Below are 15,519 nucleotides of genomic sequence, written 5' to 3'. Positions count from 1 at the left end.
AAAAAAAAATATTAGAAGTCATATCATTTTTTGGAGTGCAGACACGTTTTGACTAGATTAGATATGTGCAGAGCTGTGAGAGTTGAGCAGAACTGTAAAAACTCCTCCGTGGGTCTTGTTGTTTTACACTGTGAATTATAAAAACATTATTTAATAATGAATAAAGAAAGGAATGGACATTACTAAAGGCTAGTTCCTGTACCTGTTCCCCTCCTAGATCCTTGCTGCTCAGCTGCTCAGGTCTGATCTCCAGCAGCTCCACCGCTCCTTTCATCGAGTTGGCCTCCAACACCTGCAGAGACACATATGTAGCATCAACACTCCTGAAACTGAGGATCCTGAACACAAAGCTCCAGATGCGAAGTGTAAAAATATCAAGGCTCATGTGTGTGTTCTCATAGAGAGAGCACTGGAGTAAAGTTTCTTATTTACCTGCTCAATGACCTGTTCAGACATTCTTGAGTTTTCCAAACCGTAGACCTAAGACAAAAAGAGGCAGGGATTAAAAAGACAGTTCACTAACAGTCTGAGTATGGCATTTGGATTGTGAAGGTGTAGTATGTGCCCACATGTTCAAAGAGGAGTACCTTCTTGGCTCCCAGCACGTGAGCAAACACCGGCAGCAGACTTCCATCGCTGACGCCGAGACACACACTGTCCTCCCTCAGAACCTGCAGGGAACACAGCAGCTCCTCAGACAATGCATTCACTCATGCACAGTTGACTTTCATGTGGGGCGTCACTTACGCTGCGCAGAGCGCTGACGTAGCTCTCTGTGCGCCGTCTGTCGTTGAGTTCACCGAAACGCGGTCTGTTCCAAACCAGGTGAGCCTGACAGGTGCAGCAGGGCCGAGAGGGGGCAGCCTCGCTCTGTGAGCCCTGCTGGCTGAGGACACCAACACACACCATTAGTTACTCCTTTACATGGGAGATAGTGGGAAATAATTTCTTGACATTATAACATCATATACGTGAATGATTTAAATAATTGCTGAGAACTTTATATAGTCAAATATTTACTTTTATTATACTGTATATTCTGTGTAAGACTGGGAATGTACAAGCAGAGAACAGATGGTTTAACCATCAAGTGGAATGCAGTTAATGGCTTTGGTTGAAGCTAGTATGTATCCTGTGGGTGTTTCTCAATCGCGAGTACGCTTGCTTGGTAGCAAATGTCTTCCGAGCGTCTTGCTTCAGAAGCGAGGCAAGAATCCTTCCTGGCATTCGGAAAACGAAGAGTGGAACAGGCTAGCAAGTGTGCAGGTGTGCGTCATATGAGAGGCCCCGCCTTACATTTTCCGCCACAGATTTGAGGAAATTGGTCCGTGCGCAAAGCATTGTGGGGATTTTAAGACCGCGGAGTCTACACATGTGCAGCCTCGACATTTCTCCAAACGAAGTACGCCGGGCTCGGTGGAATTCCAAGTATGCTGGACATTGGAACAGTACTTCGGCGGCACTCGATGACGTAGTATGCTTGAAATATTGGCTCTGGAGCAGCTTTACTCGAGATTGAGAAACACCCAGTGTGTCTCTGTGAGCTTATTAGTAACTTCAAAATGTCCTGAAGCCAAAAGAAAAATAGTGAGTGTGAGAATTAGTGTTTATAAAAGGATTTGTTGTCTTTTACTTCAGCTATTCAGATGATCAATCTCATTTTTGAGTTAAATCTGTTTCATTGTATGTGTCGGTTATGAATATGAAACCATCTTGCCCAGTTGAATAGTTATTTATTTAATAAGATAATCAGGGAACATTTGTCCTCGAGATGAGTGGTTGTGACGACGAGCGCCTGCTTTCTTATCTGATGCTGATATCACACAGTCTATCCCCACCATATGCTGCAGTATCTACTCATTGAGCAATATGTCTTCATGATTCATTATTTTTTGGGTTCACAGAAATATCATTTTGAACAGTGAATAGCAACAACACAAAAACACAACAGTACATCAAAAGCAGTTGTGGTTTATGGAACAAAACTCCTCCTGAAACGTGACTTTTGCAGATGAATCTGAATCTGGGGAGGGGAGGAAGCTATTTGATAACTGTAGAAATTAGAACTAAATTAAACAGTCAAAGAGAGAAAGTCTACTTCCCATTTTACTCAATGGTTATGACTGACCCATGGATATAAATAGAAAAAACAAAAGTCCATCTGCTGGGTAATATCACTAAAACTAACACTCTTGTTCCTGTGAGTTGACACCGAGCAGCACTTTGAAGGGTTAAAGTGTTGCAGTTTATGTTGCACTATTCAGACCTGCAGGAGATGGTCAAACAGTATTTCTAAACAAACAAACAATATGTTGTCTGTGAGCTGTTACCTGGGAGACTGTAAGCTGTACCACAGACTGTAGTCGTCATGGCAGACGGTCAGGCGCAGCTCCTCTCCGTCTGACACGCTGCTCTCGACAGGCAGGAAGTACACACTCTGCATCCAGTGGTCCCTCCACTGAAACATCAAACAGAGATCAGCAGGGGGGGGGGGAGAAAGCTTGACTCAGAACAACAACATGTCCTAAACTCACCGGAGCCGTCTTTGGTTGTTTGTATGTCCAGCTGGGGGCCATGGTGCACACAATGCTTCCACTGGGATCCATGTCCAGGTCCCACCAGGACAGGACCACCTGGGCCCGCCCCCCAGCCTGAGCCACAAACTGAGAGCTATGGGACTGGAAGGCGCTGCTGACTGGTTTACTGAAGTCCACACTGAGAGAGGGGCGGAGGAGAGGGGGGGGGGGGGGGATGGGGGGTGCAGAGGGAAGAGGAGCAGGGTGTGAAACACTGATTTCAAGAGAACTAAATTGCAGAACAAGTTTCTTACTTTCATACCTGAACATGGTGCAGAGAGGACCGAGCGGGGTGAAGCGGTGGGGGGGCACCTGGCTCAGCTGGATGTCGCATACGGCATGAGCTCCAGCACAGGGGCCCCCAGTAGGCAGCGGGACCAGGCGGGTCCCCTCCACCTCCACCGGCTGCAGCTGAGCCCAGCTCCACAGCAGCTCGGACTCCACTAGCTGGGCGTAGACGGTGGCCCGGTGCGGGACCGCCTCACAACCCTCCTGCAGGGGGGGTGGGCACATGATGACACGCAACTGGCCACCAGCCAGATCACACATTTCACACATGGTCTGCACCTTGTTTTTGACTACCGTAATTTTCGGACTATAAGCCGCGCCTTTTTCCCTATTTTTAACACATTTAACTCTATGGGCTCTATGGCCGGTCCGCGGACCCCCACCTTTAAGCGGCGGGTTCCAGCAGGAAAAGCTGGAGGCCGGAAAAGAGTGAGACAGGTAGCGCGCAAAAGTAAAAGTGGAAACGAGAGTGGTATGCCGCTGCTGCGGCTTATATTCAGGTGCGCCTTATAGTCCGAAAATTACGGTACATTTAAAATACTTTTTTGGTATTAACCAAATTCATAAAGTTCTGACTGACGTTTCAATCAACAGATTCATGTCACATCATGCAAATGTATTCATTTATTGAAAATAGTAATTCAGCCAGGATCGTTTCCCTGTCCGCTCACAAAGAACAAAGAGTTGAACTCACTCTATTTTCCCTCCCGGCTCCCTCAAAGGCGACGAATACCACAAACGATGTATTCATCTTGTATTGTGCTTAATTTTTATCATAATATATGGAATTGTCAGCTATTTTGTAAATGTTTTTAGATTATTTTTAGGGCCACCAGTGCCTATTCGAAAGGCAGAGTTGAAAGAGGTAAACAGAGGGCATGGCCGGATTCGACCCTGGGTCCTCATAGTAGGGAAAGAACCCCAGTATATCAGCTGCTATCGCTATCAGGTGAGCTATACGGAGGCTCAAATTGCCAGTTTTTAAACCAAACCAAAGGAAAAACGTGGGTTGCAAACAGAGTAAGGTTTGTTTTTAGCCAAGCCAGTAGAATGAAAATGCATTTTGCAACCGAATGAGTTATCGATCCCCTGCAGACACTACCAACTGCTTCACAGGAGTCAGTAGTCAGCAATCAATGAGTGTTTTTCATAACATTTGAATCAAGTCGACCTCGGAGGGACCTTAAGATGTGTTTAGATCTTTTGTCCTGTTGTGCTGTGTTCGCACTTTGAGAATATTTTGTCCTTCTCTGCTGGCTGTGAGCTATTTTTACGTTACCTGTCTTTGTAGACGGGTTACTTTTCTCAGGAGTGCAAACCCTTTTCTTTTTCCCTTTTGGATTGTTCGTGTTCTCCTGTTTTAAGTTAGAGTAGGTAAGAAACCTGTATATTTATTTTTCTCTAGTAGGTAAGATTTTGTGTTAAAGGTTAGTTCGTTTTTGTGGTTTTGTTACTCCTGCTTTGTTTATTTTGTTATCAGACTTTCAGCCTGTTTCTTTTTGTTGTGAAAGTATATTTTTGTATGATTCAGATTTGGTAAATTAAATGTACCAAACGACATTCTCTGTCTCTGTCTTGAGAGTGGGAAAAGTGGGGAGAGAGCAAACTTTGTGCTGCGCCTAGGTTCCCCTAGGCCTGGGCGTAACACAGACGCTGAGATAATAAACGAAACACATACACACACACCTGGATCAGATTTTGGTGAGCATGGGCGTAGCTGGGCAGCGCTCCTTCACCGATCAGCTCTGTATCAAACAGTTCTGTGATCAGAACATTGGCCTTCATTTGCATATCTTCATCTGTAATAAATCTAGGGCTCCGGTGGTGAGGTTGGCTCTGCCACAGAAGGTCTTCATCTCTGCCTCAACTGCTATAATACTCAGGTGAAATGTACGCCTGAATAAAAGCTGTTTTATTACACTACTCTACACAAATCTAAAAAGTAAACTGATTTACAGAAACAGCGTTGCCTCTAGTGATGGCAGTTTGACACTGAAGCTTCGAACGGAGCTTCAACCCTGGACTTCCTATTCCATAGAAGCAGTGCTTCGAAGCTTGCTTCAAATCACGTGACATGTGACGTCCGAAGCAGCAACTGCTTCAAATCACGTGACATGTGACGTCCGAACCAGCAACTGCTTCATTTCCTGAATGAATCAACTCACTGGTTCGCCGTCCAATCAGGTGATTCAATAGAGAGCCGCAGTGACGCGTCCTTAAACCCGGAAGTAAACTTCTTCCGGTTCCTTCGTCTAAAACGCAATAAAATTTCTCCATAGGATTTTGGAAAATAGCTCGAAAGAAGGTCTGTGGTTGACACATATTTAAGAGATGGATCACGTTTTGTTCAGCCGGATAATATCCACATGTCAACCCTACTTTTATAATTTTTGAATAATAAATCTAGTCGGCAGAAGCAAAATGCTAACGTTATGCTATAGAGAGGCGAAGTCCCTCCCCTTCCGGGAGCCTCCATGGGACCCCGGAAGCGGAAAATTATACATTGAAGTCAATGGAGAGAGAAAAGTTATCTTTTGATCCCGTTTGAATTGTGCCATGAATGACACATATGATGTTTGTCAATCTTAAACAATCATTTCCATGCAAAAAAAGTCACAGTTTGTCGTAAAAATGCTGAAATATAATGCAATCCCAAATGCATTCTGGGTCGCGTAAGTGATGTCATAGGCGATAATGCTCCAAGACTGGTTGTGACTCGCAAAGCAAAGAGGAAGAAGAAGACTGATTTATTCCCTCCAATAAATATAAGAGATTGCTCCAATAAATTCACTTTTACAAGATGCCTGTGTGCTTTGTACGAGGTTGTAATCACAAAAGAGATCATACCACTTGCTCGTTCTATCGCTTCCCGTCTGATGAAAGGACCAGGAGTCGTTGGACCAAACATATCAGGTAATATACATGTTTTGCATGGAACATAGTCAAGTTAGCTACCTAGCTAGTAGCGAGCATGTTAGTTAGCATTATATTACATTACATTACTTAGCCTTGCCATTTGTATTAGCCTTAACATGAAGTAAATCAAAATGTTAAACAGTAAGAGTAGTCATGATGGTAAGTATTTTGTGAAACATTTGAAGAGTAGCCTATCGCCCCCTCCACCAGGTGCTAAGGGGTAGGTAGGTAGGCTAACGCCACATTAGTATCAGCGATCTTTTCTACTTAATGCTATCTGCACAAATGGTTAACATTGACCATTAAAAGATCAGGCAGTTCAGGGAGAGTCGAAGGAAGGAAGGCAGGCAGCTTTGCATGACATTCTTCTGGACGTGTTTCATTGTGATGATAGTGAGAGTGAGTCAATCTGTTTGTTGGAAAGACAGTAGTTGAGTGATTACTGAGAGAAAATTATTAAAAGAGATAATTATTCAGTGTTGTTACTTTAAAGTGTTGTTACTGACCTTTTTCTCTTTTATTTTCTTTACCTCACCTGTAACTGCTGAGACCCTGAGGAACATGCACACTGGTCTGACCTGCTCTGGTAACCTGATTTCCACTGTACGTAATAGTATTTGGTTATGGTATATTATTTATTTACATCAAAGGCACAATGCACCCCTCAGAGACACACATGTATTGAGTGTGATATTTTGCATTGGTCATGTGAAATCATCTTTACACACTAGAAAACTGTAGGAGCGGCAACTTGTTTTGAAATTGAATTTTTAATATCCGATAATAAAGTTGATCTGTTTTCTTTATTCTTCTCTCTTCCCAGCTCCATCCATCACCATTCTCTGTTCCTGCCAGGTCCTGCTTGCTAATCAATGCTCATATTTTTTTTACACAATTACAAATAAAGTCAATGTATTGTATGACATGAAGTTGTGCTTCATTCTGAGTCAATAATAAATTCATTCTGCCTTCAGCTGCAAAATTATTGTGGACTGCACCGACATCCATGTAGCAGCCCCCCCCCCCCCCCCCCCAGTAAGATGAACCAAGCAAAGCTGACATACTCAACATACAGCTGTGCTCTTAAGTTTACATGAAGAATTTGTGAAATATTGGTAATAACAGGTTTAAATGATTATTAGTAATTAATTATATAATTTTCTCATCGTAGATGAGCAGACAGGAAGCAGATGAGAAAAGCAGAATATGCAGCTGCCATTTTCCACATGGAAAAGAGAAAGGGCCAAGTGTATTTGAGTGGACAAAAGAGAAATCCCAAATACGAAAAATAAAATTATACAATTTAGATATGTATACAAATAAATACATATCCTATATACACCATCATGTATAATGATGGTGTATGATGTAGAAGGAAGTGTGGTAGATAACAATTAAATATAGAGTTACATACAGATCCATGTTACAGCAAAAGATGGAATAACTAAGAAGCACACAGTATAATAATAATTACACGCAACAATTAAATAACTGCTCAGCATCTCCACCACAATCCCAATCTGCTGTGTCCTGTTTTCCTCCCCTCTGCATAACACCCCATCACACATACGAAACACAACGCAGAGTCCGAGGGTGTTAAGAGTATGTTTATTTAAATGTCCTCCTCTCTACTGGCCAACACAGGGAGCATATGCTGGGTGTAGAATTGTTCCAGGAGGAGGAGATTTCCATGCCATGCAGGGTCTTTGGGGATGGGGATGATGATCCCCTCCTTCGTGGTCCACAGTAGCAGAGACTCCGGTCTGTGATTTGCAGCTGTTATATAATATACAATACATTTTTTTGAAAAACATTTGATCAAAAAATAAGGATTTGGTCATGATCTAGAGTCAGTGTGTAGTTTATTAATTAATCAATGCTCTCTACATTAGGAAAACACATACCAGTGTACCAGAGGGAGTCACACACAGCTGTGCCTAGATAACCAAACAAATTGACAACAGGGATGCAAACTCATCAGGTATGAAAAAGGTGACAAGGATCCGAGCCCCCTGACCCCACAGAATATCGGCTTTAAAATGAGGAATAACAGAGGATTTTAGCAGTCAGAACAACTAAAGCAGCAGTGTTAATATTAACAGAAACGCCATAGAGTCACATCTAATAGAAATATATAAAAAGCATTTATTTTAATTGTGTAGCAGTCAGTTTATAATTTTGGCAGCACTGTTGAGCATTTTGAAAATGTATTTTCAGGCCTCTGTGCAAGGCTTAGTCTTTCTATCTTTATAGCCACTGGTGTAAAGTAACTAAGTTCATAAACTCAACAAGTACTATACTTGGGCACAATTTTGAGATACTCGTACTTTACTTAAGTATTTCAATGTTTTGCTACTTTGTACTTCTACTCCACTACAGTTCAGAGGTAAATGGTGTACTTTTACTCCACTACATGTATGTAATACCTTTAGTTACTTTACAGATGTGGATGAATGATGTGAAATATAATCAAGTGTTAAATCAGACTTTAGTTCCACCTGGAGTAAATCCAAAAGCTACCCTGCAGTATACAAAGTCATTCAGACTAGCTGCACCTTTACCAGCTTTGAGAACACTTTCATGATCAATCATTATAAAACGTATCATATTATTCTGAAATGGACCAATCTGCAAAATGACTACTTTTACTGTCGCTACTTTCACTATATTTTGATAATAATACTTTTCTACTTTTACTTGAGGAACATCTGGAATGCAGGACTTTTACTGTAACAGAGTATTCCTACACTCTGGTACTTCTACTTTTACTCAAGTACAAGAACTGAGTACTTCTAATTTTAATCAATTACAAGATATATACTTATACCACCTCTGTTTATAGCCTATGAAAAAAACGATTAGAAAACGAAGGCTAAAGCTAACGTTAGCAGATAGTGACAATGTATGCTAGTTAGCTAGCTCAACGATAATATTGCGACGGGAAAAAAAAACTTTTCAGTGCACATCACGCTCTGCCGCTCCGACAGGGAGCTCTATTGTGAACACCTGAACGGCCCGTTCTAACAGCTGTTCACCAGCGGTCCAGTCTGTGCCACAGGGACTCCGGACGCACAGTTAATATTAACGAACGCACCGTAGGTAATGTAGCTGCTGAAGCTAGACCATCATCGCCGAGCAGCAGAGGCTTATTATACATCATGAGCAGAGCCGACAGGCAGGAAGACTCGAGCACACAGCTCGCGCTTCATTATAATATATATAAAAAAAGCTCGCGGCCGCACATTAATCCGGGTCCCAGACCCCCTCCCATACCCAAAAAATATTTTTATTGCAGATCTACAGGAATCACAAAAACGACCTATTTTGGATTCAAAACGGAGAATTTCGCCGAAAGGTGACAAGTTTGCATCCCTGGACAAGATAACCAAAATCCTTGAATCTACACACAGCAAATAAACTCAAATGACACAACGAGATGTAAAAAGGAGATCACACATATAGTCGATATAGAACTGGCCGCTTCAATCTGAAGAGCAACTAAAACAAAACACGGGAGTGTATCTTGTTCTTGTGAACACTAATGTTATCCACAGCATACACAGACACCACAAAGTTCTTAAGGAGAAAACTAGTTTCTAAAACAAAACACGTTAGTGTACCTTGTTAGCTAGCTGACATTAACCTTAAACATTGCACTCATATTACTCAATGAAACCTTGTAAAGCCGGTCCCGCATGCTGGCTCTTACAGAACCGCTCCCTTTCGTGTATGTACAGCTCTCAACATGCCCAGACTTGTAGTGATTTTCACCTCGTTTTATACTTTTTCGCCTCATTCTGAAAGAAACAGGTGAAATTTACTAACGTGACAGCCATCTTTGTGATGGTGACGCGTATTGTGCGAGACCAGAGACCTGTAGTTCACTGAGCGGTTTCACACAAAAAAAATTGTAACTTCACAGTTTTACGACACATTTTTATTTTTTTGACTTGCAAAATGTTCTTTTAATTTGACAAACATCATATGTGTCATTCGTGGCACAATTCAAACGGGATCGAATGATGACTTTTCTCTCTCCATTGACGTCAATGTATAATTTTCCGCTTCCGGGGTCCCATGGGTCGGAAGTAGATGGGCGGGACTTCGCCTCTCTATAAACGAACTACAAGCCAGTACAGCAGCAGGGTCGCACGACTTCAACGTCACGCCAACTTAAGATCGTTTCAACTGACTTGCACTGAAACTGCACTTTGAAAACTTTAAATATATTAACATTTTAAACTGTATACCCCGGTTATCTAGGCCCGTTTTGTTTAATGTATACCACGTTGATCTAGGCCCTTTTTGTTTTATGTATACATGTCACACTGTGGGAAACGATATTTCGATATTTCTGGATGTATAACACATGTAGAATTTTTGACAATAAAGCTGAATTTGACTTTCGCGTGCTTGCATATTTTAACAAAGCTTTTCATTTTAGCCACACTGAATTTAACTAGAAGTCATGGCTGTGTCAATTACCAGTCTGATATCGTTGTACAAAGATGACAAGAAGAGTGTAGATAGAGGAGAGAACCACTACAAGTCAGGACACGTTACAGTGCAGCCTAGATGAAGGTGTGCTTACCGGTGTTGTCAGGGCTAGCATGAGGGACAAGGTTTATAGTGTCGGTGAGTAGTGATAGCAAGAGTACCGTTAACCTTTTAAGACCGAGTTAATTTATTCACATTAATTCCCATCAACAAATCAATTTTATGTGTCACATGAAATCTTTATTAGGCAAGGCAAGTTTATTTATATAGCACTTTTCAACACAAGGCAATTCAAAGTGCTTTACAAAAAATGAAAGACATTAAGAAAATGGCATTTAAAATCAGTCATTAAAAAGAAAAGCTAATAAAATAAACATTAAAAGAAAAAATACATGGATAAAAGTTACAGTGCAGTCTAAGATATTAATAGTTCAATTAAGAGCAGCGACAAAAAGAAAAGTCTTCAGCCTGGATTTAAAAGTAGTAAGTTGCAGCGGACATGCAGGTTTCTGGGAGTTTGTTCCAGATATTTGGAGCATAATAACTGTACGCTGCTTTACCATGTTTAGTTCTGACTCTGGGGACAGAAAGCTGACCAGTCCCTGAAGACCTGAGAGATCTGGATGGTTCATCATTTAGCAGGAGGTCAGAAATGCATTTTGGTCCTAAACCATTCAGTGCTTTATAAACAGCAGCAGTATTTTGAAATCTATTCTTTGACACACAGGAAGCCAGTGTAAAGACTTCAGAACAGGAGTGATGTGATCCACTTTCTTAGTGTTAGTGAGGACTCGAGCAGCGGTGTTCTGAATCAGCTGCAGCTTTCTAATAGATTTTTTAGTGAGACCTGTGAAGACACCATTGTAGTAGTCCAGTCTACTGAAGATAAAAGCATGGACACGTTTTTCCAAATCCTGCTGTGACTTTAGTCTTTTAATCCTAGATATGTTCTTTAGGTGATAGTAAGCTGATTTAGTAACTGTTTTAATGTGACTGTTGAAACCAATAACTAATTTAATCCGCTGACAAGAGAGCCTACCTCCGAAGATCGTGACTGGCTGAGGGACAGACTCGGGGGCAGGTTCTCAGGAATTTCTTGGCTTCTCTCCCCCGAGCCAGAAGAGGAACACTACAGCTTGGAAACACTTACTGTTCCTGAAATTATCAAATCTGTTGGGCATCAGGGACCTGAGGCAATTGTGGCAAGCATGGCATTGTCTGAAGAGCAACAGAGGGCAATTCAGGTGGCTACCACTGGTCAGCGAACCAGCCCAAACTGGCATTTGTTCAGGAAAGGAAGGTTGACTGCCAGCAACTTTGGAGCTGTCCTGAGGTCAAAGCGTGTGACTGCTTCCTTTATTGCCAGGGTGCTAAGGCAACAACAGGCCCTTGATGGTGTTTTGTCTGTACAGTGGGGGACTATGAATGAATGTGAGGGCATCAGGGCATTCACCACTGCAACTCAGATGCAGGTCCATGAGTCAGATTTGTGGCTCTCCCAATCAGGAATGTTGGGGGCATCTCCAGATGGTCTGGTAGGGTCTTCCGCTGTGCTTGAGGTAAAGTGTCCCTACGGAGCAAGGGAAATGACAATTAGTGAAGCATTGCAAATCAAGGGCTTCTTTGTCAGTAAGGAAGGAGAAACATTCAGCCTGCGTGAGGAACATCCTTACTGGCACCAAGTGCAAGGTCAGCTTCACCTCACTGCAAGAAAGAAGAAGAAATAATAAAATTGTGAATTGTTTTTAATTGACATTTACTCGCCTTTGCAATGTTGTGGTTGTTAGAGTGTTAGGTTTTCTGTCAGCTCGTCTGTTGGGAAGATATAAAATATAGTTTCATGGAAGTCACACCGTCACATATACTGTAAGAGCATTAAGACATACAGTACATAGGCTAAAACAAAACATCTAAAGATATAACCTTGCACTTTGATAAGTCTTGTGAACATTTTCACTATTTTGACATTTTTATAGATGAAAATTGAACTAAAGAAATAAATGGTAGATTAATCCATATTGAAAATAGGTGACAGCTGCTACACTAATTATAATAGTTATATTTCTTAATTAATTAAGATAAGATATTACTGTATTGATCCCAATTTGGGAAATGTTTGTGTTGCAGCAGCATAACAAGAAAAACAAAATATAAGTTATTATATATACAAAAGTATGTGAGGGATGGAATATTAAATTGAATATAAATGTAAAATGTACATGTGATTTTACGTCCAAGAGAAGCTATGGAGCAGAGAGTTCTCTGCCAGCCAGAGGTGATTTGTTATTAGTTCAATATTTCAAACTGATTTCCCTGACTACAATCTTTAGTTACATGGTGAAACGTTATGCTGCTTGTACTAATAAGACTTATCATATAAGCCACACAGGTTTTAATAGGATGTATTCATTATCTTTACTTGTGTTGCGGTCTTTTCAGCAGCGCCATCTCTATAACGGCGATACAGTCACTACCCATTATTTACATTTCACCGTGACATGGAGAAAAATGTAACGTCAGCTTACCTCATGGCACGAATCCAGACTCTCCTTTGGAAAACATTGGCCGGGAAACGATAGAACAAGCACGTTTCATGCGAAGACCTGTGGCTGCAACCCGGAGCAAAGCAACAAACCATTGCGTAGCTAACTAGTAGCGCTAGCTTTAGCTAACGTTAGCCAACGAAACGAACTGCGAGTAAAATTGGAAAACACTGGTAATTAATTATTCTATAATTTGTAAAACTACGGTGTTAAAAACGACAATTTCAAAAATACAGATTCTAATGGTCAGATATAGATATACAGATACTAAAGATAGGCAGGTACTTGCTTTTAAGCAGAACACAGGGGAAAACAAACTTAGCGGGAGTGTTTACGTGTTCGGCGTAATGACGTACAACGGCCTCGACAATTTCTGTAGTCCTATTCAGCCATTCGGTAACAACCATCGTTTTTCAGACACGTAAACTCTTCAAAAATCCCCAGTGGGGTCACTGCTGATGTATTTAATGTCGTAGAACAAAACGTCAATTACCTCTTAAATTTGTGTCAACCACAGACCTTATTTCGAGCTATTTTCCAAAACCCTATGGAAAAAATGCATTGCTTTTTGAGGAAGGAACCGGAAGTGCTAAAAATGCTAACTTACTTCCGGGTTTTACGACACGTCACTGCGGCTCTCTATGCACTGCCTCGTCTCGATTTTGACAGGCAACAGTTTGAAACAGTTTCAAATTCAAGCGCTTCAACACTTTATAACCGCTCTAAACAATGCGCAATGTGTGGGTTGTTGTCGTAGTTTGCATTGTTGCTGTTGAGTTGTTGTTGGCATTGCATTTGAATTGGATCATTATAGAGCAAGCCAGGAAGAAAAGTAGGTCGTTCTGGCTCGTGAAACACTTCTAAATGTGGAGAAGTTGTGAACAAAAAGACAATGAGTAATATAAAAACACTTCGATGGTCTAAGGCAGGGGTGGGGAACCTCCGGCCTCCGGGCCGTATACGGCCCGTGAGACCATTTGGTACGGCCCTCGAGGTAATTTATAAACACACGCAAAAAAGAAAACATTTTAAAAAATCTAGACCGCAAAAAAAACAAAACAAGCAAGTGCCTGTTTTTCCTGGCCAAGGTCAGGGTCCTTGAACACAACACGAGCCTAACGTTTCATCACGTGGTATATGTCTCGTCTGACAGCGGTGCAGTTCTGACGGAGAGCACCAGAACACGGCTCCAACACTTCACAAATTGCAGTCGGCCTACCAATAAGGAGCCGTACACATGCCGCAGTTTTTGCGTGGCTCGGCGGCTGTGTCTTTAGTTGAAAGACCAGAGGCGATCTGTTCATCTGTCATACTGATCATACAGTCAATAACTTTCTTGTTATTAGCATCTGGTTAGCTAGTTATGCTAACGAATATAAGAAGCTTTTTCTCCAACCAGTGAGGTAAAGGCACATCTTTATATGGTCATTATAGTTATAACAAAATAAGAGAATAAAGTAAACAGGTATAAAATACTATATGACAGTAAAAAAAGTTGTTATTAATAAACAAGAATACAGTTTGACAGGGGAGTGATTTGTAAAATATCCATAAAGAAAAAGAAATCTGCTTACAGTTCTGTTTCATATGGGTGTTGAGAGATGTATCCATAGATCTCTTCATGTTGCTCTCAAAGTGCACCAGATTGATGCTTTAACTTCAACATTTAAAAAAAGAAATCTTCCCGGGGGAGGATGGACCCCCCCCCCCAGAGGAGGTTCGGTCCCGCCCCCCCCCCCCCCCCCCCCCTTAAATCATGTTCACATGGATAGGATACTAAATACATTTGCACACATCTTGTGTCCATATCTTTCTATTTTGGTGGTCATGCCACAACCGTGCACGTGCATGCATGCACGAGTCATGGTGAGATATCTGGATTCAGAGGTTGCTGTTTCTTTGCACAGCATGAAAGAAAGGCGAAATGAATGGGCTGTGATTTTAGTATTTTTAAGCAGAGGTCAATCATTTGTACGGCCCTCGGAGGATGTTGAAAAAATTGAAATGGCCCTTGAGAGGAAAAAGGTTCCCCACCCCTGGTCTAAGGAATTGATAGCCCAGTGGATAGAGCCGGCGGCTAGGATGCGGCGATATCCTCCGCGCAGCTGGTTCAAAGCTCGGAATAGTTAAACTTTTAATCATTGCTTTTCAACTTTAATACTTTAATAACTGATAAAAGGCCCTCTCCGCCCAAAAAAATGTCAAGCACTCTCTAGTCTCTTCTCAATAACCCAATACACACTATTATCAATCTTTAATTGCAAATAGAACATGATATTCAGTCTTAGTAGTCTTGTATCGAATATTTTTCAAGGCAAAGATGCGTTAAACCCACTGCAGCCTTGCACTTCGCCAGGAGAGGTCGCTGTAACTGAAGCTTCGAGAAATGAACGTATTTCCGACACAATTGTCCAAGTGGTTCGACGCTTCATTCAAAGCTTCATTTTGCCATCACTAGTTGCCTCCATGGAGGCGGCCATCTTTCTCAGCGACGTCACACTCATGCGGTCACGTGACTGCCCTCTTTTTTTGGAAATAAAGTAAATACTGAGTAGCATGTTCTTATTATACATCCATGGTATGGAGGACGGAACATGACATAAGTATAAATAAATAAATAAATATGTAAATAAATGTATGAAGAAATACAGGAATAAATAAATACAGGAAGAAATAAATGAATAAATAAATAAATGTTC

General features: G+C 41.5%; 1 pseudogene across 1 annotated transcript in view; it reads right to left on the bottom strand.

The window, feature by feature from the left end:
* LOC307019164 (protein arginine N-methyltransferase 7-like) overlaps nucleotides 1-15,519 on the bottom strand; it is a 30,411-nt pseudogene that overhangs the window by 5,133 nt on the left and 9,759 nt on the right. Inside the window, exons 2-9 of the transcript XR_013810580.1 lie at nucleotides 4,551-4,700; nucleotides 2,839-3,068; nucleotides 2,535-2,715; nucleotides 2,331-2,458; nucleotides 748-886; nucleotides 588-671; nucleotides 433-480; nucleotides 203-292 (exon numbers count right to left, since the gene is read on the bottom strand). The product of XR_013810580.1 is annotated as a protein arginine N-methyltransferase 7-like (transcript). The remainder of the gene's footprint in view (nucleotides 1-202; nucleotides 293-432; nucleotides 481-587; nucleotides 672-747; nucleotides 887-2,330; nucleotides 2,459-2,534; nucleotides 2,716-2,838; nucleotides 3,069-4,550; nucleotides 4,701-15,519) is intronic.

Source organism: Notothenia rossii (genome assembly GCF_949606895.1).
Source record: "Notothenia rossii genome assembly, chromosome: 1".
In the NCBI taxonomy this organism is placed as follows: domain Eukaryota; kingdom Metazoa; phylum Chordata; class Actinopteri; order Perciformes; family Nototheniidae; genus Notothenia; species Notothenia rossii.
Note: the sequence above shows the minus strand (reverse complement) of the source record. Positions and strands in the feature narration are given on the sequence as shown.